This window comes from Mustelus asterias, unplaced genomic scaffold, assembly GCF_964213995.1.
Source record: "Mustelus asterias unplaced genomic scaffold, sMusAst1.hap1.1 HAP1_SCAFFOLD_35, whole genome shotgun sequence".
In the NCBI taxonomy this organism is placed as follows: Eukaryota; Metazoa; Chordata; class Chondrichthyes; order Carcharhiniformes; family Triakidae; genus Mustelus; species Mustelus asterias.
In genome coordinates this window covers 4455343-4482817 of record NW_027590117.1, presented here as the reverse complement: position 1 = coordinate 4482817, position 27475 = coordinate 4455343, and the positions used below count along the sequence as shown (strand labels likewise).

Sequence of the window (27475 nt, the reverse complement as noted above, 5' to 3'; positions counted from 1 at the left end):
AGGTGGGACCTGTACAAGAGAGACGGGTTACACCTAAACTACAAGGGGACCAATATACTTGCAGGGAGATTTGCTAGTGTTATTGGGGAGCGTTTAAACTAGATTTTCAGGGGGGTGGGAACCAGAGTGCCAGAGCAGATAGTGGAGCAGGGGTAAAAAGACAGGTTAGTTCAAGCAAAATCACAAATGGAAGGGTAGAGTGTGGTGGAAATAATTTTTTGAGGTGTGTCTATTTCAATGCCAGGAGTATTGTGGGGAAGGCAGATGAGCTGAAGGCGTGGATAGACACGTGGAAATATGACATTATAGCCATGAGTGAAACTTGGCTACAGGAGGGGCAGGACTGGCAGCTCAATGTTCCAGGGTTCCAATGTTTCAGGCGGGATAGAGGCAGAGGGATAAAAGGTTGGGGGGGGGGGTGGCATTGTTGGTCAGGGAAAATGTTACAGCGGTACTCAGGCAGGATAGATTAGGGAGCTTGTCTACAGAGGCCCTATGGGTGGAGCTGAGAAACAGGAAAGGTATGACCACATTAATGGGCTTGTATTATAGACCACCCAATAGTCAGCGAGAATTGGAGGAGCAAATCAGCGGAGAGATAGCTGACAACTGCAAGAAGCACAAAGTTGTGATAGTAGGGGATTTTAGTTTTCCACATATAGATTGGGACTCGCATACTGTTAAAGGTTTCGACTGGGTAGAGTTTGTAAAATGTGTTCAGGAGAATTTTCTACATCAGTATATAGATGTGCCAACTAGAGAGGATGTGATATTGGATCTCCTATTGGGAAATGAGTTAGGGCAGGTGATGGATGTGAGTGTGAGGGAACACTTTGGATCCAGTGGTCATAGTGCCATTAGTTTCAACCTGATCGTGGATAAAGATAGATCTGGTCCTCGGGTTGAAGTTCTGAACTGGAAAAAGGCCAAATTTGATGAAATGAGAAGGGATCTGGGAAGTGTGGATTGGCACAGGCTGTTCTCTGGTAAGGATGTTAATGGAAAGTGGGAGGCCTTCAAAGGAGAAATTTTGAGAGTGCAGAGTTTGTATGTTCCTGTCAGGATTAAAGGCAAAGTAAAGAGGAATAAGGAACCTTGGTTCTCGAGAGAGATTGTAACACTGATTAAGAGGAAGAGAGAGTTGTATGAAATGTACAGGCAGCAAGGAACACATCAGATGCTCGAGGAGTATAAAAAGTGCAAGAAGCGACTTAAGAGGGAAATCAGGAGGGCTAAAAGAAGACATGAGGTTGCTTTGGCAGACAGAGTGAAGGAAAATCCAAAGAGCTTCTATAGGTATGTTAGGAGCAAAAGAATAGTGAGGGATAAAATTGGTCCTCTTGAAGACCAGAGTGGTAGACTGTGTATGGAACCAAAAGAGATGGGGGAGATACTAAATGGATTTTTTGCATCCGTATTTACTGAGGAAACGGGCATGGAGTCTACGGAAATAGGGCAAACTGGTCGGGAGGCCATGGAACCTTTACAGATTAAAGGGGAGGAGGTGCTCGCTGTCTTGAAGCAAATCAGAGTGGATAAATCCCCAGGACCGGACACGGTATTCCCATGGACCTTGACGGAAGCTAGTGTTGAACTTGCAGGGGCCCTGGCAGACATATTTAAAAGGTCAGTATTCACGGGGGAGGTGCCGGATGATTGGAGGGTGGCTCATGTTGTTCCGTTGTTTAAAAAAGGTTCCAAAAGAAATCCGGGAAATTATCGGCCAGTAAGTTTGACGTCGGTGGTGGGCAAGTTATTGGAAGGTGTGATACGGGATAGGATCTACAAATATTTGGATAGACAGGGACTTATTAGGGAGAGTCAACATGGCTTTGTGAGTGGTAGGTCATGTTTGACCAATCTATTAGAGTTTTTCGAGGAGGTTACCAGGAATGTGGATGAAGGGAAGGCGGTGGATGTTGTCTACCTGGATTTCAGCAAGGCCTTTGACAAGGTCCCTCATGGGAGGTTAGTTAGGAAGGCTCAGTCGCTAGGTATACATGGGGAGGTAGTAAATTGGATAAGACACTGGCTCAATGGAAGAAGCCAGAGAGTGGTTGTGGAGGATTGCTTCTCTGAGTGGAGGCCTGTGACTAGTGGTGTGCCGCAGGGATCGGTGTTGGGTCCATTGTTGTTTGTCATTTATATCAATGATCTGGATGATAATGTGGTCAATTGGATCAGCAAGTTTGCTGATGATACAAAGATTGGAGGCGTAGTGGACAGTGAGGAAGGTTTTCAAAGCTTGCAGAGGGATTTGGACCAACTAGAAAAATGGCAAATGGAATTTAACGCAAACAAGTGTGAGATATTGCACTTTGGAAGGACAAATCAAGGTAGAACGAACAGGGTAAATGGTAGGACTCTGAAGAGTGCAGTTGAACAGAGGGATCTGGGAATACAGGTACAGAATTCCCTAAAAGTGACGTCACAGGTGGATAGGGTCGTAAAGAGTGCCTTTGGTCCATTGGTCTTTATAATTCGGAGTATCGAGTATAAAAGTTGGAGTGTTAAGGTAAGGTTATATAAGGCATTGGTGAGGCCGAATTTGGAGTATTGTGTACAGTTCTGGTCACCTAGTTACAGGAAGGACGTAAATAAGATTGAAAGAGTGCAGAGAAGGTTCACAAGGATGTTGCCGGGACTTGAGAAGCTGAGTTACAGAGAGAGATTGAATAGGTTGGGACTTTATTCCCTGGAGCGTAGAAGATTGAGGGGAGATTTGATAGAGGTGTATAAGATTTTGATGGGTATAGATAGAGTGAATGCAAGCAGGCTTTTTCCGCTGAGGCTAGGGGAGAAAAAAACCAGAGGGCATGGGTTAAGGGTGAAAGGAGAAAAGTTTAAAGGGAATATTAGGGGGGCTTCTTCACGCAGAGAGTGGTGGGGGTGTGGAATGAGCTGCCAGATAAAGTGGTAAATGCGGGGTCACTTTTAACATTTAAGAAAAACTTGGACGGGTTCATGGATGAGAGGGGTGTGGAGGGATATGGTCCAAGTGCAGGTCAGTGGGACTAGGCATAAAATGGTTCGGCACAGACAAGAAGGGCCAAAAGGCCTGTTTCTGAGCTGTAATTTTCTATGGTTCTATGGTTCTATGGTTCTTCGCAAATAGACGGGCTTTTGCTAACTGTTCAGCTAGAAACTCCTCACAGACTGATGCTCACATCTTCCACATGACAGACGTCTCACTATCTGGCCTATGAAGTCTCTTTCGCTGTCTCTCTCCGTTCTCGGACAGATGAGTTCGCTTCATCACTTTTCATTCTGATGATTGGCCATGCTAAACTCTGCCTTACCATCCCAAACTGTGTAGGTTAGGGGAATTAGCGGGGTAGTGTGGTGTACAGGTTTAGGGCCGGTGTGGGAGGCTATGTGAGAGAGTGCTTGTAGACTCGATGGAGCGAATTGATTCTTTCTGCACACTATGGATATGATTCTATGATTTTGCAGAACCAAGGGAATTTTGGGAAATTAATACAATTCGATCCAATATCTAATTAGCAGTTTAAGAGCATATGTTGATGTCCATGTGGACCCCGAGACCTGTCAGTTCACAGCTCCACCAGCTTGCTCAGTAAAGCTGCCACTCGTGAGTGTAATTTCACCACGTTCCGCTCTCCCTCCTTCCCCGTGATTTACAGCTACGACTGGAACGTTTTTTGATTCTTCCGTCGCAAAGATTCCTCAACTCTAACCAAAGTGATTCTACATTCTGATCTTCTGAACCAAGGGGATTTCTAACTATTGCACCAATGCCATCCTTGATTAACGGAGCTGACCCTCCACCTTTTCCTTGAATTCTATTCATCTTGAAAGCCATACAGCCCTGAATATTCAATCCCTGTCATCCGGCAGAGCTCTCTCTGTAATGTCCATTCACACTAAATTACAACTCGGTCCTGTCTCAAAACCATTGACCACTTCATTTAGGAAGTTGTGCATTAGGATTTGCCGAGTCATTTGACTGCCTTTTCCTCAAGTTATGAGGATTGATTCAGGCAAAGCACGATTTCAGACGTTTGTGAATGCTTGAATAGTTGACATTGACATATTGAATAGTGTGGAGGAGCAGAGGGATCTAGGTGTATGTGTGCATAGATCCCTGAAAGTTGGGAATCAAGTAGATAAGGTTGTTAAGAAGGCATATGGTGTCTTGGCGTTTATTGGTAGGGGGATTGAATTTAGGAGTCGTAGCGTTATGTTGCAACTGTACACAACTCTGGTGCGGCCGCACTTGGAGTACTGTGTGCAGTTCTGGTCCCCACATTACAGGAAGGATGTGGAGGCTTTGGAGAGGGTGCAGAGGAGGTTTACCAGGATGTTGCCTGGTATGGAGGGGAGATCCTATGAGGAGAGGCTGAGGGATTTGGGATTGTTTTCGCTGGAAAGGCGGCGGCTAAGAGGGGATCTTATTGAAACATATAAGATGATTAGAGGTTTAGATAGGGTGGATAGTGATAGCCTTTTTCCTCTGATGGAGAAATCCAGCACGAGGGGGCATGGCTTTAAATTGAGGGGGGGTAGTTATAGAACCGATGTCAGGGGTAGGTTCTTTACCCAGAGGGTGGTGAGGGATTGGAATGCCCTGCCAGCATCAGTTGTAAATGCGCCTAGTTTGGGGGCGTTTAAGAGATCCGTAGATAGGTTCATGGACGAAAAGAAATTGGTTTAGGTTGGAGGGTCACAGTTTTTTTTTTAACTGGTCGGTGCAACATCGTGGGCCGAAGGGCCTGTTCTGCGCTGTAATGTTCTATGTTCTATATTTGAACAGATTAGATAGTGACAAACTGCTCCAATTGGCTCAATGCACGGTTTCATTTGGGTGCAGAGTGGGCGAATGGGGACATGAGGATTCCTTTACTCTGGCGAGTGGGTGGCATGTGGGATGCATAATTTGACAGATATGGCAGAAGCAGAATCAAATGAGGGTTTTCAAAGTGGAACTGGAAAATCAACTGAAGGGAAATGTTTACATGGCGACGGGCAAAGGCCTGGGGACTGGAAAAGTCTGTGATAGCCTCTATTGAAGGGAATAAGCACAGATTCAAAGAGACGAATGGTCGCCTTCTGTGTTGCAACTATTCTAAGTCTCTCGATTGATCATCAGCCTGTATCATGTTGTGTGTAGTGCATGATTTGAGTGTGGAATTGATTGCCCATCTCTCAGTTTCTGTGGGTTTCTGTGAGTGTATAATTCATCCTCTTATCACTCTGTCTTTATTCACAATAAGAAGTCTCACAACACCAGGTTAAAGTCCAACCGGTTGGTTTGGAATCACGAGCTTTCAGAGTGCTCCTGCTTCATCAGGTGAATGAGGAGGTAGGTTTCACCAACACAGAATTTAGAGACAAATACACAACTGCAGGATAATGGTTGGAATTCGAGTCTTGTCAGGTAATCGGATCTTTACAGTTACAGACAGTGCGAATGGAGAGAGGGTCAAAGAGATGTGAATGGTCTCAAGCCAGGAGAGATAGTAGGATTTTCGAAGCCCAAGCCAAATGGTGGAGGTTACACGGAGTGCGACATGAACACAAGGCCATCCCCACATACATACTCATGCGACTCGGCCAATGTTGTCTCCCTCATGGGCGGCACGGTAGCACAGTGGTTAGCACTGCTGCTTCACAGCTCCAGGGTCCTGGGTTCGATTCCCGGCTCGGGTCACTGTCTGTGTGGAGTTTGCGCATTCTCCTCGTGTCTGCGTGGGTTTCCTCCGGGTGCTCCGGTTTCCTCCCACAGTCCAAAGATGTGCGGGTTAAGTTGATTGGCCAGGTTAAAAATTGCCCCTTAGAGTCCTGGGATGCGTAGGTTAGAGGGATTAGCAGGTAAATTAGCGGGTAAAAAAAAAGGGATTAGCGGGGAGGGCCTGGGTGGGATTGTGGTCGGTGCAGACTCGATGGGCCGAATGGCCTCCTTCTGCACTGTAGGGTTTCTATGATTCTATGACGTATTGCAGGAAAGGATGTCCCGAAACGTGGTACGTTGGCGAGACCATGCAAACGCTCCGACAAGGGATGAATGGACACCACGTGACAATCACCAGGCAGGAGTGTTCTCTTCTGGTCGGGGAACACTTCAGCAGTCAAGGGCATACAGCCTCCGATCTTCGGCAAAACTTTCTCCAAGGCGGCCTTCAAGACACACAACAACGCAGAATCGCCGAGCGGAAACTAAAGTTCCGCAGACATGAGGACGGCCTCAACCCGGATATTCGGTTCTTGTCACACTACATGCAACCCCCACCATTTCCCCTGGGCTTGAAAAATATGACTAGCTCTCCTGGCTTGAGACAATTCACACCTCTTTAACCTGTAATTATCCCTCTCTCTACTCGCATTATCTGTACCTATAAATTCTTGATCACCTGAAAAGACTCGCATTCCAACCTTGCAATTGTGTCTTTGTCTATATATGCCCAGTTTCGGAAACCTCGCTCTCCACTCACCTGATGTAGGAGCAGCACTCCGGAAACTTGTGATTCCAAATAAAGCTGTTGGACTTTAACCTGGTGCTGTGAAACTTCTCACTGTGCCCACCCCAGTCCAACGCCGGCATCTCCAAATCCTTCTTCACAATGTGAATGTGGATTTATTATTTATCTCCCAGCCTCTGACGCACTTTGTAAGTCTGGATTAATTCAACCCTGCTTATACTTTATTGAAAATGGAGCATTTGTTGCATTTGATTGGACGGAATCCTCCAACCAGACTACTTAATATAATATTATATGTTTATCTTTGAAATTCATTCTCCCTCCTAGACTTATCCAGCTTTCCTTAAAATGTAACTGCGCTATTCGTCACTCATGCTCCGGACTCATTGCAAATGTTACGCACTCAATGGTAAGATATTATAGTAAGATGAGAGAATCGAATGAACAAAATAACAAGGAAATACATTCTGAGAAAGAGCCCTGCAATGTTTGGAACAAAATGGCAGAACTTCCAGCTGACAAAGCAGAACTCGTTTCCCAGGAAGTTCCATCAGATTTCTGATGAGTTGCTTCCTCTGACATTATAGCAAGTAGCTGCAGAGACGATGGTTGTAATTATAAACATCAAATAAATAAACGGGGAGAGGGCTGTGGGCCTCTGCAAGATGCTCCTTCAGAGAATCGTTGCAGACTCGATTGGTCGAATGGTCTCATTCTGGAATTTCGGGAATCTATGGATAGTACGGAACATAACGTAACGTTAAGCGAATCATTTTTGTCTGAAAATATACATGAGTTACGTATTATTTAAATGGAGAAAGACTGCAGAACGCTGCAACGGAGAGGGGTGTGCGGGACCTCCTGCAAGATCATAAAAAGCTACCAAGCAATTTCAGCAGCTAATACGGAATGAGGGGCGTTTGTGGATTCTGGGTCTGTACTCAACTGAGTTTTGAAGGGTGAGCGGGGATCTCATTGAAACTTACAGGATACTGAAAGACCTGGATAGAGTGGGCGTGGGAAAGGTCTTTCTATTCGTCGGAGAGTCTAGGATCCGAGGGCACAGACTCAGTATAAAGAGACGGCCCTTTCGAAACGAGGAGAGGAGGAATCTATTCAGCCACAGGGTGGTGAATCTATGGAATTGATTAGTGAGTTCAACAATCTCGTAGTTATAACGTCGAGAACAATTAAAAGGAACATCATTGATTGCAGGTCGTGCTGGGCATCTGACATTTCCTGCTCTGTCAGCTCTCCATGCTGTTTCTGTTTACTCGGCTCCCAGGGAAACGACTGACTCGAGAATAAATTCCAAATCCTGCCGGTTTGACACAATGTCCGCTGGTTGGGTTAGCAATAGGAACAATCAATTCGATATCTCACTTCTTTTAGGAACTAAGCGAAACATAAAGAAGACTAAAGAACAGAAATACGCAAACCAACAATTTATAAATAAATATCATCAATAAATAAATATCAGCGTCCTGCAATGTGGTGGTGCTAGTCTGATGTGTCTGCTACGTTTGTCCTTCAAGGCTGTGGTGCTCCTGGGTTTGGAAAGTGCTGGCAAAGGAGACTTGCTGAGTTCCTGTAGTGCACCTTGTAATCGTGCACACTGCTGCCATTGTGTGTCGGTTGTGGAGGGAGTGAATGTTTGTGCATGGAAAGCGAATGAAGTAGGATGATTTGTCCTGGATAGTGCCAAACTTCTGGAGTGTAGTTCAAGCTGCATTCACCCGGGTAACTTATCTTAGGAAACGAAGTGCTCTAGATTCCTCCCACAGTCCAAAGATGAGCAGGTTGTTGGATTGGCCATGCTAGATTGCCCCTCGGTCCCCAAGATGTGTCGTGGGTAGTTAGATAAGCGGAGTGGATGCGTGGCACCGCAAAAAGAGTGTCTGAGTGCGATTCTCTGTCGGACGGGCGGTACAGACTCGATGGACAGAATGGTCTGCTTCAGCACTGTCGGGATTCTATGATTCTAACGCCCTTTGACGCCATTTCTACTATTGGTAACACAAAATTTGTGGAATTTACAGCAGAGTTTGTTGAAGATTGTTTTACAGCAAAGTGTTGAAAATAACTGTATCGTGTAAGTATACTAGAGATATTTGTGGGGAGCCTCGAAATATTCCTTATACATATATGTTTCTGTAGATCATCTACTGTAAAGGGAAAGACAACGTTAAATTGCAAAGAATGGATATTTCGCCTCGTGCGATTGCAACGATCAGTTGAAAGTGATTCAGGCTCTGTGACGATTTGAACCGAGGATCTCCCTATTCAGTAGACTGGCGCATTAGCCAACTAAGTCACGGAGCCTGACGGAGGCATTTCAGGCACAGGGAAATGCTGGAAATACATTTCAGATCTGGTAGTATCTGTGACAGGTGAGACAGCTCACATTTCATATCCTGACCTTTTAATGGATCGACCTGTTTCTCTCTCCACAGATGCTGCAGGGTCTCGGATAAATTCATGAAAGAAATATAATTGAATCCCACAGTGGCCCATCGAGATTGCACCGATTTCCCTGTAAACCTTTCAAATTTGCCTTTCCCCGACATTGTACAAACTCTTCAATGAAGGATCACACACATCACTCAATGCAACTCCTCCGCTAAACATTGAGCAGTTTATCGTGAACTGCTTCCGTTTACTGTGTTGAGGCACAAATCTGGTATAAAAGTTCAGGATGTTATTCACACAGTTTCTGCTTTGAAGTCAGATGTAATCCGATTGTGACACGAGGTGACTTTTTATTAAAACTTAATTGATACGGGATATGTGTGTCGCTGACCTGGGAAGCATTTATTTTCCAAATTAATTATCTTTGAGTATTTAATTATGAATTTATTCTTAAGCCAATGCAGTCCATGTGGGGTCTGTGCATATTGTGCTGTTAGGGAGGGAGTTCCAGGATTGTAAACCAGCCACAGAAACGGCGATATATATCCAAGACAGGATGGTGTGTGTCTCGAGTGGGACTTGCAGGTAGTCGTTGGTTCTCTGCACCTGTTCTCCTTGTGCTTCCAAGTGAGAGATTTCTCGGGTTCGGATGGTGTCACGCGAGGAAAAAATATTGTGAGGAGTGAGAATTAAATGACACTTCCAGAGGAGACTGCAACCTGAAATAAGTGCCTTGGACCGCGCAGGCATCCTGACCACATCGACAAAAGTGTGAGATCTCTGCACAAATCGATTTGAATTCCATTTTCATTGCCATTATATTAAAAACTCGATGTGCTATTCTATTTTTCACGCCGAGCCAGACTCCTGCATCTGAGTCCATCCTTCCCCAAGCCGCTGGGGGTGAGGAGCTTCTCATTGTTGCATTGCGCTGTTTGCTCAAATCAACAAAGACCCAATTCCCGTCCTACCTGTTCCTTTCACGAGGGTGTTGAAAGTGTCAGATCTGAGCAACGTGAAGTATCCAATTGGAGAGTTACATCCTGGCGACAGGAATATCTCTCCACAGCTGCTTTCGGAACTGCTGAATATTTCTGGCATTTCCTGTTTCTGATTTTGTTCCTTCATTACAGGAGTTAATTTACTGACAACCCAAAACTTTGCTCTAGGGCTCAGCTCCAGACGCAACTTTTCTGTGATCTTCACACAGACAAGTTCACTGTTCACTTTCCGACACACATACTTTAAATTCACACTCAGCACCCTGCGGCATTGCCTTCAAACCTCATCCCACCGTCCACCCGCACACCAAGGTCTCAGAAGTACAAGTGCTTCGAAGGAATTCACAAAAACAAACGGGATCACGGTGTTTGTGAGGGAATATAAAGTATTAACCCACACTCACAAACAGACTGATCATGTGAGAATCACACACACACACACACACACATCGCCACGGCAGATGGTGAAATTTGACATTAGTGAAAACATCGGGAGTTAAAGTCTAACGACCATGAATCGATTATCTTAAAAGTACAAAACTGGTTCATTAATATCCTTTAAGGAATGAATTTTTACCTCGTCCAGACCTTCATGTGGCCCCCGACCCACACCAATGTTGTTGACTCCGAGCGGCCCTCTGAGGTGACCTGCCAACCCATTCAGTTCAAGGGCAATTTGGGATGGGCAATAATTGCGGGCCCAGCCAGCGACTCCCACATCCCAGGAATGAATAAACAAAATAAATCGGTGAGTCCAAATGAACGGATACAGAAAGTCAGTTGCAGTACCAAAGATTGACAGATACAGAATTAGTTTAGAAACTAGTTAACGGCTATGGAAGATGACTGAACAAGTCACTTGTACACGCACAGGTCAACTGATGGAATCAGAAAGATCCCAATCCTCATAGAGCAGCAGATAATGCAAAAGACACTCTGAATACAGATAAATGCACCAGAGAAAGCATTCCTGTTGGTTGTATCACAGCTTACTATGGCTCCTGCTCTGTCCAAGACTGCAAAAAGCAACTACAAAGCATCGTGAAAGAAGCCAATCCATCACGCAAACCAGCCTCCCATCCAATGACAATTCCCGCTGCCTTGGAAAAGCAGCCAGATTAATCAAGCAGCGACACACCCTGGACATGCTCTCCTCCATCGGCTTCCATCAAGAAAAAAGTCACAAAAGTCTTGAGGACAGGCACGAACCAAATAAAGAACAGCTTCTTCCCGGCTGCCATCAAAATTCTGATTGGACCTATCTCGTATTAATTTGATCTTACTCTACACGTTGCTATGACTGTAACATTATATTGTGGGCTCTCTCCTTTCCTTTTCTACGTATGGTGTGCTTAGCCTGAATCGCATGCAAGAAACAATTATTTTCACTGTGTACTAATACATGTGACAATAATAAATCAAATCAAATAAAATCAAAGAATATGACACACAGATATAAAGGTAATGTTACCGTAGTCACAAATGACCAGAAGCTGCTTTCCCCCTCAATGGGGAGAGTTTACTGGTGGTGATTTTCCAAAAGATTACCACACCTCAGGCGACAGGCAATGCTGAGAATATCTAATGTGCGATCTAATAGTACATCTGGAGTATTTTGCAGTTAATTTGTATTAGCTTTTTGATTTCGTTTTTAAATCCGAGGATACTGTGCGGCATTTACAACCTATCCTGTCACCTTCAATGATTTATACACAAGTTCACACATTTCCCGCTGGTCCTGCACCCACTTTTGGAATTATACGCTTTACAAAGAAGAAAGAACAAAGAACAATACAGCACAGGAACAGGCCCTTCGGCCCTGCAAGCCTGCGCCGATCATGTGGCCAACTAGACCATTCGTTTGTATCCCTCTATTCCCAGCCTGCTCATGTGGCTTTCTAGATAAGTCTTAAACGATCCCTGCGTGTCCGCCTCAATCACCTTGCTTGGCAGTGCATTCCAGGCCCCCACCACCCTCTGTGTAAAATACGTCCCCCTGACATCTGTGTTGAACCTTGCCCCCCTCACCATGAACCCGTGACCCCTTGTGTTCGTCACCTTCGACGTGGGAAAAAGCTTCTCACTGTTCACCCCATCTATGCCCTTCATAATTGTATACACCTCTATTAGGTCGCCCCTCATCCTCCGTCTTTCCACGGAGAACAACTCCAGTTTACCCAATCTTTCCACATAGCTAAGACGCTCCATACCAGGCAACATCCTGGTAAACCTTTTCTGTACTCTCCAAAGCCTTCACGTCCTTCTGGTGGTATGGCGACCAGAACTGGATGCAGTATTCCAAATGTGGCCGAACCAACGTTCTATACAGCTTCAACATCATATGCCAACTTTTATATTCTATGCCCCGTCCAATAAAGGCAAGCATGCCATATGTTTTCTTGACCACCCTCTCCACCTGTGCTGCCAACTTTAAGGATATGTGGACTTGTACACCCAGGTCCCTCTGTGTGACTATACTCCTGATGGTTCTGCCATTTATTGTATCGCTCCCCCTTACATGAGAGCTACCAAAGTGCATCACTTCGCATTTATCTGGATTAAATTCCATCTGCCATTTCTCCGCCCAATGCCTATCTATATCCTGCTGTATTCTCTGACAATGTTCATCACTATCCGCAACTCCAGCAATCTTTGTGTCGTCCACAAACTTACTGATCACACCAGCTCCTTCTTCCTCCAAATCATTTATATATATCACAAACAGCAGAGGTCCCAGTACAGAGCCCTGCGGAACACCACTAGTCACAGACCTCCAACTGGAAAAAGACCCTCCACTGTTACCCTCTGTCTTCTATGGCTAAGCCAATTCTCGACCCATCTAGCGAGCTCACCTTTTATCCCATGAGATTTAACCTTTTGCACCAGCCTACCATGAGGGACCTTGTCAAACCCTTTACTAAAATCCACATTGACGACATCCATGGCCCTTCCCTCGTCAATCGTTTTTGTCAACTCCTCAAAAAACTCAACCAAATTTGTGAGGCATGACCTCCCTCGTACAAAACCAGGCTGTCTATCGCTAATGAGATTATTCAGTTCTAAATGCGCATATATCCTATCTCTAAGAATCTTCCCCAACAATTTCCCTACCACGGACGTCAAGCTCACCGGCCTAGAATACCCGGGTTATCCTTGCTACCCTTCTTATATAACGGGACCACATTTGCTATCCTCCAATCCTCTGGGACCTCACCAGTGTCCAGTGAAGAGACAAAGATTTCTGTTAGAGGCCCAGCAATTTCATCTGCCTCCCTGAGTAGTCTAGGACAGATGCCATCTGGCCCTGGGGATTTGTCTGTCTTAATGTTTCCTAAAATACTTCCTCCCCTGTAATTGAGATTTTTTTCTAACGGGTCAACACATCTCTCTGAGACACTACCAGTCAACATGTCCCTCTCCTTTCTCAATACTGATGCAAAGTATTCGTTTAGGATCCCTCCTACTTCCTTTGGTTCTAAGCATAATTCCCCTCCTTTGGCCCTGAGAGGTCTGATTATTTCCCGAACAACCCTCTTGTTCCTAACGTATGGATAAAATGCCTTAGGACTCTCCTTAAACCTGTCTGCCAAGGACATTTCGTGACCCATTTTTGCCCTTCTAACTCCCTGTTTGAGTTCTTTTCTACTGGCTCTGTATTTCTCCAGTGTTCCATCTGTTTTTAGCTGTCTGGACCTCATGTGTGCCTTCTTTTTCTTTTTGATTAGACCCACAATTTCACTGGTTATCCACGGCTTCCGAATCCTACCTTTTCTATCCTTCTTCTTTACAGGCACATGCCTGTCCTGCAGTCCTATCAACTGCTCCTTAAAAGACCCCCACATGCCAGAACTGGATTTACCCTCGAACAGCCTCTCCCAATCAACAGCCACCAAATCCTGCCTAATCCGGTTGTAGTTAGCCTTCCGCCAATTCAGCACCTTACCCATAGGACAACACTCATCTTTTTCCATTACTAACCTAAAATTTACAGAATTGTGGTCACTGTTTGCCACATGCTCCCCTACTGAAACTTTGATGACCTGACCGGGCTCATTCCCCAGTACTAGGTCCAGTATAGCCCCCTCTCTCGTTGGACTGTCAACATATCGTTCCAAAGAACCTTCCAATACGCATTTTATAAATTATTCCCCGTCCAGGCCCCCAGCCCGAAGCGATTTCGAGTCTATACAAGGGAAATTAAAGCCTCCCACTACAACAACCCTATTTGTTTTGCACCTGTCCAGAATCTCCTTACATACCCGTTCCTGAACTTCCCGTTGGCTGTTGGGAGGCCTGAAGCATACCTCCAGCAGAGTGACTGCGCCCTTCCTGTTTCTGAGCTCCACCCACAGTGACTCATTACCTGACCCTTCCAAATTGTCCACCCTCTGTACCGCTGTAATATGCTCCCGAACCAGCATTGCTACTCCCCCACCTCTCCTAGCCCCTTCTCTGTCTCGCCTAAAACACTTATACCCTGGAATATTCAGCTGCCAGTCCTGTCCTTCTTTGAACCAAGTCTCCGTCACTGCAACCACATCCAATTTCCGCGCAAGCATTAAGGCTCTAAGCTAGTCTGTCTTGCCCGTTGCGCTCCTTGCATTGAAGCAGATGCACGCCAGATCTCCAGGCCCACTGTGGTCACCCTTCCCCAGGATGCTCTTCCTCTTAGGCCTTGTCTTGGCCCCAACCTCGTCCCCAGCCTCTATGCTTATTGACCTATTGTTCTGAACCCCAACCCCCCTGCCACATTAGTTTAAACCCACCCGAACCACACTAGCAAAACTCCCTTTATTTCATATTGTTTGTTTGCGGGTCTTCCCACCAAAACGAATCACCTCATTATCTGTCTGCCACCTGTCCTCCGATTCCGCCATCTGTCCTTTTGGAGTGTTTTTTTCACAACCACAGGACGTCCCAAAACATTTCACTGATAATAAAGGATTTTTGAAATATAGTGACTGTCCAATTGCTGTACATTTGTACTGTCTGTTCGACAATGTCAGAAATGGTAAACAACTGCTGGAGGTATGGCTCTGTGGCGCAACAGATAGCGTGTCATTGTCTGGTGAGACATTCAAAGATAAACTTTGAAAATAATCAGCTGTTAATAAGCTGATAAGTGAGGGGGCAGCTGCAGCTGCGATGGCCGAGTGGTTAAGGCGTTGGATTTGAAATCCAGTGGGGTTTCCCCGCGCAGGCTCGATCCCTGCTCGCAGCGAGTGCGGTTCAAACTGTTCATTTTCTTTCCTTACTTCCCCAAGGCTGATCACGAACTGGAAAACTGATCGCCATTCGTACTGGATTTCGTGAAGGTATCGACGAAATATTGACTGAACTGATGGAAAAGAAGACAATAGGGATATCCGTTTTAATTATGTAGTTTGGGAGCTGATCGTTGCTCTGGGAGGAGAAGGGGGTGAGGGCAGAAGTGTGGGAGAAGAGTGGGACACGAGTGAGAGCCCAGTCAAACATGGAGGGTTGGGTAGGAGGTACCCTGCTTTCAGGAAGTTGGAGTCCATGTCAGGAGCGCCGTTTTGGAAAGAGGCATCAGGGGAACAGTTGCGACTGAGGTGAAGAAACTCGGAGAATGTGAATGGCGTCCTGACAGGGAATAGGGAATGAGGATCTGTACTCGACGTGTGAGTCAGTAGGGTTTTAAGTACTGGTGGTCAATCTACCTAGAATTGGAGACAGAGAGGTAAAGGAAGGATGGGGAAGTGTCGGAGATGTGGAGGTGCGAGGGTTGAAATTGCAAGCAAAGTAGCTATAATTTTTCCCGCTGCAGACGAGAGCAGAAAGAGGCACCAATACAGTCATCAATGTCACGGAAAAATAGATGCGGGAGGGGGGCCTGAACAGGACTGGAACATGGAATATTCCACATACTCCACAAAAAGGCAGTCGCCATTCAGGTGGTTAAGCATGGCCTAACAGGCGTAGCGTTTGAATTCAGTGCTGCTATCTGAAAATTGCAGCTTCGAGCTCAGTCACTCTTTATAGAAATTTGGTGGAATCTTCTGAAAACCGAGCTCTCGTCCATGAACAGAAATCCATGGTTTCTTCCAGAAATTGCAGGGATCTTTTTTCAGAATTACGTTCCTTGTAACTTTGATCAATAAATTCATACTCATCTTAGTATTTTGAGATCCGAATAATTCCACAATATCTATTTGGTCTGGGTAAATTATTGATGTTCCCAACTAGAACAAAATGTTTTGTATCAATCGTGATTGTGTGGAGGGAATTCTAATCTTCTCGGGAAGAGGTTGAATAATGAGCTGAATGAACTATTTCTGTTTCCAGGGATGAAAGGTTATATCACTGGGCTGGCAATCCAGAGGCCCGCACTAATATTTGGGGACACGGAATAAATCCCACCATGGCAGCTGGTGAAATTCAAATTCACTGATTTAATGCACAGAAACATGGATAGTAAACATAAACAGGGGTAGGCCATTCAGCCTGAATAAACTTGGAATTGAAAGCAAGCTTCAGTCATGGCGGCCTTGAAATTCCCGTCGATTTGTTTCCCACAGAAAACTTCTTCACCATCAACAGGGAACATGTCACACAACAGGAAACATCTTTACAGAACAGAGAAAACTTCTGCTCAAGACGGATCATATTTACACAACCGGGAACATATTTATACAACAGGGAAGAATTTGATAGAACCATAGTGAAGATCTGTCAACGGCAGAGACCCAGGTCCACGACAGAGAGAACAGTTACACAGCAGAGAGCATAGTTACACAACAGGAAATACATTTCCAAACAGGGCCTATCTTTGGCTTAAATAAAACATCTTTTCATAAATAATTAGTATCTTGCTGGTTTGCTCGGCACCTTTTCTGTCTGTCATTGTGTGTGTGCCCTGATAGTCTCTTACTGCTTTTCTGTGTCTACCTATCTGTCTGTCACATTCGATGTGATGTTATGTGTTGTTCGCCAGCCAGGGTGAGCTTCCCAACACGGGTGTTCTTGATTTCAATCAAAGGTTGACTGGCTCCCGCGCAATAGTAATAGGCAGGAAGCCATCACCTTTCGGAGCAGAGTGACGCAGCGGAAGAGTGCTGTGTTAATAACTGAGAAGTGGCTGGATCGAAACCATCCTTTGCTAGCGTGTTCTCATTCGTATCAAAAAGGCATAATCGGCTGCTGTCCAATTGCATATCTGGATTTTCTTGACAGCAAATTTGCTTCGTCATCTTGATTTGTATTACTGTGGGTGATACAGCGCATTTGTCCCAGGTTCAGCTCAGTTGGCTGGACAGCAGATTTAGCCAACGACTCGGGATCAATTCCCGTATCGGTTGAGATTATTGATAAAGTCCCCATCTTCTCGGCCTTGCTCCACGCCTGAGGTGTGAATCCTCTGGTTAAATCATCACCAGTCGGCTCTCCGCTTTGATGACACCGTGAATCATCTCGGACCGTGGATCTTGCTTTCAGTTTACAAACTGCAAAAATATGATCTGCGTGTGGAAATCGGAAGCATCCCTAAAATATCAATTCATCATAATTTGAAATCTAGAATTTCGGAAACATTTGCGAACAGTCAACTTTCCCAGAGGCATCTGCAGAAAAGCGCCGTGAGCTTGACATGATTTGAATACGCAACCTTCAGATTTGGAGTTCGACACGATACCGGCTCCAAGCTCACACTGCTAGCCGCTTTTTGCATCTGGTTTATGTTCTGCGACTTCAAAGTCAAACAGGGATCAGAGAGGAGAAATGTCTTCCTTTCTGTGGATTTAAATCGAATGGAAGAGTAACAGCGAACCGAGATTAACAAGAGAGCAGAAGCACAACATTATTCTGCGGGAGAAATGCATCCTTTGTTACGGCTGTTAAGAACACAAGAGCTGATTTGGGGCATAGTTATCGCATGGCGAGGTGGACGAGCAGTTAAGGCGATGAACTGCTGCTCCATTGTGCTATGCACGCGTGGGTTTGAATCCGATCCTGGTCGAGGATGCATTTCCTCTGTCTCCATGTTGACCCACTTATTGAGGGTGAACTGATGACTTATTTTGAGGTTCACGAACCAAGGTGTAGTTTCGGCTCCGAGTTCCACAGGTTTGAGGGTGAATAGTCCAGCACCATTTCATATACGTCATCCAAATGAGAAACTCGAGCTGGCAATCAATTCCAATCAGGACACCAGCTTTGGGCAGAGTTTCCAGCATGAGAACATGTGGTTTCAGAAGCTCCAAAGCAGACGCCGCTTCAGTTGCGGCCCTCGTGGCAGATTTTGTCTTTCCAGAGTCGGCAGTTCCGCCATGAAAAAGAGTGCCGGGTTAGGTGCAATGGTCATGTAAAATTGCCCCTTCGTGGCAGGAGCTTTAGCATGTTTAATACGTTGGTTACGGGGATAGGGCCTGCATGGGATTGTTGTTTGCACAGGCTCGATGGGCCGAATGGCCTTCTTCAGTACTGTCGGGATTCAATGCAGTTTGGGCGGCTGTTTCACTTCTCTGAGAATATTGATAACTGTTCTCTGATAACATTACAACTTCTCACCAATCAATGCCTGTTTGTGAACTGGCCATGAATCGGGCTGAAAATCGAAACGGTTCATATTGAATTCGTTACAGCAAGTTGATTCTTCAAGAGGTGTTAATATAAAGCTTTCAGAGACTGTCATAGTTTCTTAAAAGATCAGTTGCGCTTGTTTTTCGTTTGTTCATTAATTATTTGGAGAGGGTGCAGTTGGTCAGTATCTGTGCCTCTTGCTTGGCCAGCTCCGCGGGCAGCGGCAGCTCCATTCCTGTCCAGGTGTCTTGACACAAACAGCAAATCCAAATTATTGTTCACTTCTGCCATCTCCTGGCTGAACGGGTGTTGTGCAGCAAGGTCGCCATTCATTCAGAACCTTTTTGGATTGGAGTGAAATAATATCAACAAGATTCTTACCAATTAAAATGATCGCAAAAAATGATATTAACCAAATTCCATGTTCCAGAGATATGCTTTCCGATTGGGCGATCCTGCTTACCCCGATCTACGGAAAATGTAAATCTCCCAGAAATGCAATGTCGTTTATAGGATTCTCTAATCTCTGATTTCGATGCCACTACGTTGCTTGTGTAGACGTTCCGTAAATACAGAGGGCGTGGCAGAGTTTGGTGAGCGATGGTGGTGTCGTGGTGACTGTGCGAGCATTTGACCAAGGCCCAGTTCCTGACCATCACAGTGGTGACTTATTTAATTAGCTCTTGCAGGTCAGAACAGGAGAGGGTCACTCCTAAAATGAAACTCACTGAATATTCTTATTGTCAATGAGTTACGAACGGAAAATCCAGCTTCAATTTGCTTTCAGTGTAAACTTTGTATCAATGGAAGAACAGGCGTCAAAACTAATCAATGAGTTCTCAGTCAGGAACAACAGTAAAAAAGGGAAGTTAAACTGTCCAGAAGAACGAGACAAGCCAAGTTGAGTTGATGAACTGTGCGATGGACACACATGGTGTGTGATGAAATCAGCAACTGAGGAAGTTGTGTAATTATATCGAACGAAAATAAGTGACAGTTCAACTGAGCAAGCGATGGTGGTATAGTGGTGAGCATAGCTCACTATATATCCAAGCAGTTGACCCTGGTTCGATTCCCCGCCATTGCATTTATTTTGAATCTTTTCCACGGGCTCTCGTGTTTCAAAACATGTGGACAAAAACAGCAGGACACGCAGCATTTGCCGGTCATGTCTTAAAATGGACTTCACGTTTGCATTTCATTTTTCCGGATGGAAAATTCGGCTTCAATTTCTTTAAACTGAAAACAAATACTCAAATAGAGTGGAGGTCGGTCACCAGTGGGTTGCCCCAGGGATCTGTTCTGGGACCCTGGCTCTTTGCGATTTTTATAAATGACCTGGATGAGGAAGTGAAAGGATGGGTTGGCAAGTTTGCTGATGACAGAAAGGTTGGAGGTGTTGTGGATAGTGTAGAGGGATGTCAGCAGTTGCAACGAGACATAGATAAGATGCAAGACTGGGCGGAGAAGTGGCAGATGGACTTCAACCCAGACAAGTGTGTGGTGGTTCATTTTGCCAGTTCGAATAGGATGGAAGAATATAATATTCAGGGTAAGACGCTTGGCAGTGTGGAAGAACAGAGGGATCTTGGGGTCCGGGTTCATCGAACGCTCAAAGCGGTAGAGGCTGTGGTTAAGAAGGCGGATGGAACACTGGACTTCATTAATAGAGGAATTGAGTTTTGAAATCGGGAGATAATGCTGCAGCTGTATAGGACCCTGGTGAGACCCCACCTGGAGTACTGTGCCCAGTTCTGGTCGCCTCATTGCAGAAAGGATGTGGAAGCCATAGAACTGGTGCAGAGGAGATTTACGAGGATGTTGCCGGGATTAAGTGGTATGCCTTATGAGGATAGGTTGAGAGAGCGAGGTCTATTCTCCTTGGAGAGGCTAAGGATGAGAGGTGACCTGATAGAGGTGCATAATATGTTGAGAGGTATTGATAGAATGGATTCTCAGTGGCTTTTACCCAGGTCTGAAATGGTTGTCACGAGAGACCACAGGTTTAGGGTGCTGGGGAGTAGGTATAGAGGAGATGTTAGGGGTAAGTTTTTCACTCAGAGGGTGGTGGGTGCGTGGAATCGGCTGCCGGTAGTGGTGGTGGAAGCGGATTCGATTGAGTCTTTTAAGAGACTTTTCGATCGGTTCATGGATGTTAGTAAGATAGAGGGTTATAGATGAGCCTAGAAGGTAAGGAAGGACATTGTTCGGCACAACTTCTGGGCCGGAGGGCGTGTTTGTGCTGTAGCTTTTCTATGTTTCTATGAATATAGGGAAGTATAGTCATATAGGAACGTCAGTAAAAGAGGATTATAGATATTCAGAAAACATCAGGAAATTTCATGTTAGAATTAATTTCAAAATGTCTTTGGATTAAGTAGTCATTTTCTCCACGACTCCAAACACAAGCGATAAAGTGATGGAATATATCCAGAGATGAGAGAATTCTGCAAACAAATCGACGTTGCATTAAAATCGTCCAATAATTTCTGACAGATTGAACCGAGCTGGGCAGCTCATTTAGGAAGCGGTTGTTGTCTTGTTTACGCACAAGATATATTTCTGGTACAATATATCCCAGGCCGAAAAGATGATATCCAAGAATGTCTGGAAAATGTCTGTGAGAGTCAGAACTGGATCCGAAATGAAACTAGCGGTGGCGGCGCAGAGCAAGTTAAAGGCAAAGAGCAGACGGAGCAGAGACAAGCTGCTGTCAGCTCTCGGCTCTTGCAGTCTCTCTGTGTTTCTCTCTCCTCACAAACTCTCCCACTGCAATTAAAATTGGGCACTCCAGATTCTCAGACTGACTTATTTCTATTACTGAAATCGGAATATTTCCTGTTGAGAAAATTCCATGTGAATTCAGGGCAGCAATTTCCATTTCAACACGTCTCTTTGCTGAATTGATCGCGCTCTCTCAGTCGAGCGCTGACTCAGAGTCCGTCTGTCGACTGAAACCTTGAAATCGAAAAAAACTTTCGCTTAACTTCTCTCTTCAGGTCTGAGCAGGACAGCAGCACGATCAAATGGCAAGAGAATCTTCCGATTTGACTCAAGAGGGGCTGGAGAATCCGGAGCGGAGTGCGGACACACAAACACTAACATTTGTCTAACCCAGCCGCCCCTTTAACACACTCTCGCTGACACAATGTTCACCTCTGCACATTGACAGGTCAAACTCTGTCTCAGATTGACAGCTCCCTGGACAGGCTTTCCTCTCCTCGCTCTGTGCTGTGGATTCTCGGGCATTAGTTGGAGTTTCCCAGCTCAATAACTGTTAAAACCGCTGAGGCCGGCGATGCTCACAGTGTCTGCTCCCCAGATTCAGGGGTTGCAGCCAATTAGAGCTGTGCCTGGGTTAACCCAGAACTGGGTGAAATTATGATCTTGTTCACAAGCTGAATTCTATTTGGTCAGATGAATATACAGATTGTGTGCACTGAGTTACTAACCCACAAATTACCCCCTTCATATACAGTTGATGAGAGGGCGTGGAGGGATAGACAGAGACAGAGTGAGTTAGGGCAGTGAGACACAGCCGGCCAGACAATTTATCAGTTTCAGAAATCCTTGTAAATTCCGGCTTTTTCCAGAAAGATTATCTTGGAGAAAGAAAAGCTGCAGCCTCAGCTCTCAATGATATTGTGACAGAGACACAGTATTAATACCACACTCAGGAGCAGTGCTGCAATTTGACAGAAGAGATGGGGAGAGGCAATAGAAACTGAATGGTCCAGTTCTAGACAGTGTGCCGGCTCGGGGAACCTCAGGTTCAGAGAGACCTTTGATGGAGAGATGCCATTCTGAGAGCGTCGTCAGGAAGGCGGATTGGATCATTGGCTTCGTAAGTCGAGGCACTGAGTATAAAAGCAGGGAAGTTATGCTCAATCTTTATGAAGTTCTGATTAACTGCAACTGTTATTGGATTGCACCCTGACCCGGTAAGCACACTTTAGAAAGTGCGTGAGGCTCCTTCTAAGGGGGGAAACTACATTTACTGTTTTGGATCCAGCGATGAGGCATTATTGCTACAAGGTAATGCTGGATTATTCGGAGTTTATCTCTTTGCAGCAAACGGGATTGAGTGGTGCTGTACGAGAGGTGTAAAATACTATAACATATTGAACTAAGGCACACAGGGGGAAGTTGCTGCATGAGCTGCGAGCAGAAGTATTCAGGGACAGGTATTAAAGATTTAAGACAGGATGTGGAGGAGGCATAGGATCCCGACAGTGCGGAAGGAGGCCATTCGGCCCAGACATTCTGCACCCACACCCCGACAGAGAATCCCTCCCTGTAATCTCACGTAATTACCCTGCTAATCCCCCTGACAATAAGTGTCAATTTTGCCTTGTCAATCTACCTAATCGGCACTTCGTTGGAAATTGGAGGATACCGAAGCACCCGGAGGAAACACACGCAGACACGGCGAGAACGTGCAAACTCCACACATGACAGTCACACAAGAATGTTAGAAGTGGACTTTGGTTTCCGGCCGTTTACAAACTCTGGGGATTCCCCTTCAATTTGTTGGCATCTGCGAATAAGAGAAGCATCCAAAAACGCAACTGAAAATAAATATAATCACGGCAGCTATTCACATGGAGCTAACATTTGATGCCGTACTGCGTCTGTTGATTCCGTGGCCTAATGGATAAGGCGTCTGGCTTCGATAATGCTGGGGGTGATGATGTCAGAAGATTGCAGGTTCGAGTCCTGTCGCGGTCGTTTTATGCAGAAATCTGGGAGAACTCCCGGCAAACCGAGATTTCCTTCTTCAGCTGAAAGCTCTGCATTTTCTTGCACACACTGCAGGGCGCTTTCTCAGAATGTATTTCCTTATTGTTCTGTTCATTAAATTTTCTCATCTCTTTATTTTATTCTCCACCCAAGAAATCAATCTTTTTTGTGTGGTCTCAATAAATTATTGTTGCTCCCGAATGGAGCAACAGGGTTTGCAGCAAATGGTTTAATAAAATTATGTGGAGGAAAATCTAATCTCCTCAGGAAGAGGTTTAATAATGAGCTGAGTGAACTGTTGCGGTTTACAGGGATGAAAGGTGATGGGGCTGGTAATTCAGAGGCTCGCACTAATCTTTGGGGACACGGAGTAAATCCCACCACGGCAGCTGATGAAATTTAAATTCACTATTTAATCAATCTGGAATTGAAAGCCAGTCTCCGTAATGGGGGCCTTGAAAGTACGGTCGATTGTTGTAAAATATAGTCTGGTTCACCGAAGCAGTACAGATAAATAAGTCTGGCCTCCTTAACTGGTCTGGCCTACATGTGACTCGAGAGTAAGAGGATGACTCTGACTCGACCTCTGAAATGGTCAAACAAGCCATTCTCAGTTGAAGGGCAATTCGGGAAGGGCAACAAATGCTGGTCCTGCAGGCGACACCAACAGCCCATAAAAAGAAGAATCATTGAGTGGAAAGAGAATGGCCTGGTAACGGACTGAGAAACTGGACCCTTCTTCTCCACTAACAACAAGGCTGAGGAATGGCCTGATTCTGGGATTTAAATTAGTGAAAGATTTGGAAAAAAATTATTTCGATCAAATGGGACCAGAGAAGGGCAGATAAGAATGTATCTCACTCATACATGCCATTGATGGTTGGTAGTTTTAGTGCAATGATGTACATCGGACCAGTGTATCAGCGCATCCTAAGAGTGTGAGGGAAATTCCATCAGTAATTCTTCCCCGACATCCTCCAGATTGAAGCAAGGGAGCATTCATGCCGATGACTGGGAGGAGCTTGAAAATGGGCGAAACATATCCCCCAATCTGCAGCATGCTTTTATGAGGCAAAATGGCGGCAGAGAAGAAATTAGCAGAGAAGAAAGCTCTGTGGGCCGAGAATGGGCCTGTTCACTCACATGAAGACCCAGAGCAGAAAATCACGGCCCTGAATGGATGTCATCCTCGAATCGAGGGACAGACAACGATTACAACTGCTTGTTACAAAATACCTATCATAAAAAACCACGTCCAACATTAGTATTGTTAAAATTTCCCACTCCCAATAGAATTTGAACAATTCTTGTTTGTTTGTCCCTCTCTGGTCTGTGAGCTTCGCTCTACCTGAATGTGCTGACCTCTACCGGCCGCAACTCAGAACTTCAAAAGAGGGAAGACATTCACATCAAGTGAGGGTGTTGCAGGAATAGGTCAATATGAATAATTAATGCCGGGGTGTGATAGGATAGACCTCGTAATTTAATTATTAAATCCACGATAGAAATTATTGTTAAATTATCGTTGAGTTGGCAGCATTTGCAATTTGCTATCGGCTAAAGCGTTGGAAGTTGGCTCGTTGGTCTTGGGGTATGATTCTCGCTTGGGGTAGGACTGGCATGCTCGATGTCATCCTCGAATCGAGGGACAGGCAACGTTGCTCCGAAAGCTTGTGTGGCTTTTGCTACCAAATAAACCTGTTGGACTTTAACCTGGTGTTGTTAAACTTCTTACTGTGTTTACCCCAGTCCAACGCCGGCATCTCCACATCATGCTAGAGGTCCCAGGTTCAAAATGCCGGAGAAGCAAATCCACCGTTTATTAAATCGGGAGCAGGTTTGAGCTCACAAGAATTCCTGCAGTGAATATATCACTGCAGAATACAAGAAGAAACGATCACTCGATTTAAATTTCGGTTGTCCCACCAAAGATACAGAAGGATACGAGACAGGAAATTTGCCAACAAACTGGGAAGAATTTTGGGCGGCACGGTGGCACAATGGTTAGCACTCCTGCCTCAGCGCCAGGGTCCCAGGTTCAGTTCCGGCCTCGGTTCACTGTATGCAGCTTGCACGTTCTCCCCATATCTCCGTGGGTGTCCTCCCGTAACCCAAAGGCATGCGGGCTAGGTTGATTGGCCATGTTAAGTTGACCCTCGTGTCTGGGGGATCATCAAGGTAAATGAGGGTTACAGCACCATGGCCTGGGTGGGAATGTGGTCGGTACAGACTCGATGCGCCAAATGGCCTTCTTCTGCTCGGTCGGGATTCTACGATTGGAGACGTTTAGCACAGCTGTATTTAATGGAAAGCTGGGTAAGTGTTGAAAGGTGAATGGATTTGAGACAAAAAGATGAAATATTTTGGGTGGAGGAGCGTGTCGAGCAGCTGATCAATTGGAAAAAAATGGTCCCAGTTTCATTGAGGTATATTATTTATTGAATTATCCCAGATCTACAAATTGGCTCAGAGACTGGGAGACAAACAATAAATCGGAATCACAGAGTGATACAGAATGCATCATTCACTCATATACACCCACAGAGACTGACAGATAGACAATGAATTCCACTCTAAATTCCTGCATCACACACCAAGGGATACAGAGTGGTTTTCACATCCATACACACAGAATAGTTACAGCACAGGAAAAAATAATCGGACACTTTGTGTCTGGGAATTATCATCTCCATAGAAGCTCAGCTACCGCAGCCCACAGCTGAAAGCACGGCAGCAAAATTTGCAGAAGACACAATATATGTCGTAAAGTAACTCGTGGAGAGGAGCTTGGAGATAGTTATAGACAGGTTTGGTGCATGTGTAGAAACCTGGCAACTGGAATATAATGTGAAGTTATTCACTTTGTCAGGAAGAGAACAAAATCAGATTATTAGTCAATTCTAGAAGGGCTGCAAACTTCCCCAGATGCAAAGGGATCCCATTGTTCGAGTGTACGAGTCACAAATATTTAGAATGCATGTACAACAAGTAATAAAAAAGGTCAATGGAATGTTTGCTTTGTTACAAGCATTTGGCCATGTAAGAAAATAATGTTATGCTTCAGTTGCATAGGTCATCAGAGAAGTATCTCGATTATTGTCTGAAGTTTTGGTATGAATATCTGATGAAGGATGTAAATGCTTTGCAAACGGTCCAGACGAGATTGCCAGTTTGGTAACTTGAAAAGTTCGACAATGCAGAGGAGATTTACCAGATTGCGAAGAGGAAACAACTTCCTGTTTGGGCATCTTTGCAACGGGGATACTCCGAGTAGGAGGTACCTTGTTCAAAGCACATCAGATCTTGAATGATCTTCACAATTGCACGTAGAAATGATGTATCTTCTAGTGAGTGAATGCAGAACAACGGGCACTTAAAGAAAACTGAGCTTCCTCTTTTCGGACGGCGAATCCTGTTCTCTCGGAGCGTTGCGCGACTTTGGAACTCTGCCTCAGAAGGCGGTGGAGGCGGGGATATTGAATATTTTTCAGCCGGAGGTAGATGATTCCTATTTCGCAACAGAATCACAGGTTAACGGGGACAGATGGAAATGTGGAAATCGAAACATAAACAGATCAGCCATGATCTTAGTGAATGGCGGGGCAGTCTTGTGGGGCCGAATGGCCTTCTTGCGCCCTTATTTCCTCTGTTCGTGTGTCCGTCGCCTGATTTCCCCTCAACAGGACTGCTGAAACGCACCAATACTCACGGTTCACTCAGAGCACCGGAATTAAAGTAAAACATGGAAAATATAAAATCAGACCGTGGGATTCCCAGTTCTGTCAAACTGTATGGTTGTTTTTCGAGTCTGCAGAGATATTTTCTCTGCAATCAGTTCTCGGGAGCTCAACATTGCTTCGGTTTTCGCTCATTGTCGCCGTCTTCATTGCAAAGAATTATCTCAAAAAAAAATTTCGGGGCTCGTCCGGGATTTGAACCCGGGACCTCTCGCATTTTCATGTTACGCCCAAAGCGAGAATCATACCCCTAGACCAACGAGCCACCCGCTGCAACCCAGCCACTGAAAACAAATTTTCAATGTATCCCAAAGTTTAGCAACGATGTTTTCACAACGCAATTGTTTATCAACTAACTTTTCTCGACACATCAGAGATGTTAATGAGCAATGTTTTATTTCACTGTCTGTTCTGGTGAAGGTCAGAAGCAGTGATATCTGTTTACACCACTCGCCAAGTCGGCCTGTGGTTGTGACTCACCAGTCCCGTGGGTAATGTCATTCTGCCAGTCAGTGAGTTCAGTTGGCATTTTAGTAGAACTTCGAAGTCATCCTGACTTCATCAGTGGCCTCATGGTTAAAGTGTGAGTGATGCGAATCATGATGTGATC

The 27475-nt window shown here is 45.2% G+C and overlaps 1 protein-coding gene and 2 non-coding genes across 3 annotated transcripts in view; 2 read left to right on the top strand and 1 right to left on the bottom strand.

Annotated features, from left to right (window-relative positions):
• Nucleotides 1-27475, top strand: part of LOC144482285 (uncharacterized) — an 872976-nt gene that overhangs the window by 460681 nt on the left and 384820 nt on the right. The gene's annotated exons all lie outside the window — the stretch shown is intronic.
• On the top strand, nucleotides 14990-15071 carry trnas-uga (transfer RNA serine (anticodon UGA)). The gene has a single exon. It is a non-coding gene; the product is annotated as a tRNA-Ser (tRNA).
• Nucleotides 27046-27130, bottom strand: trnap-ugg (transfer RNA proline (anticodon UGG)). The gene is given in 2 exon segments: nucleotides 27046-27081; nucleotides 27095-27130. It is a non-coding gene; the product is annotated as a tRNA-Pro (tRNA).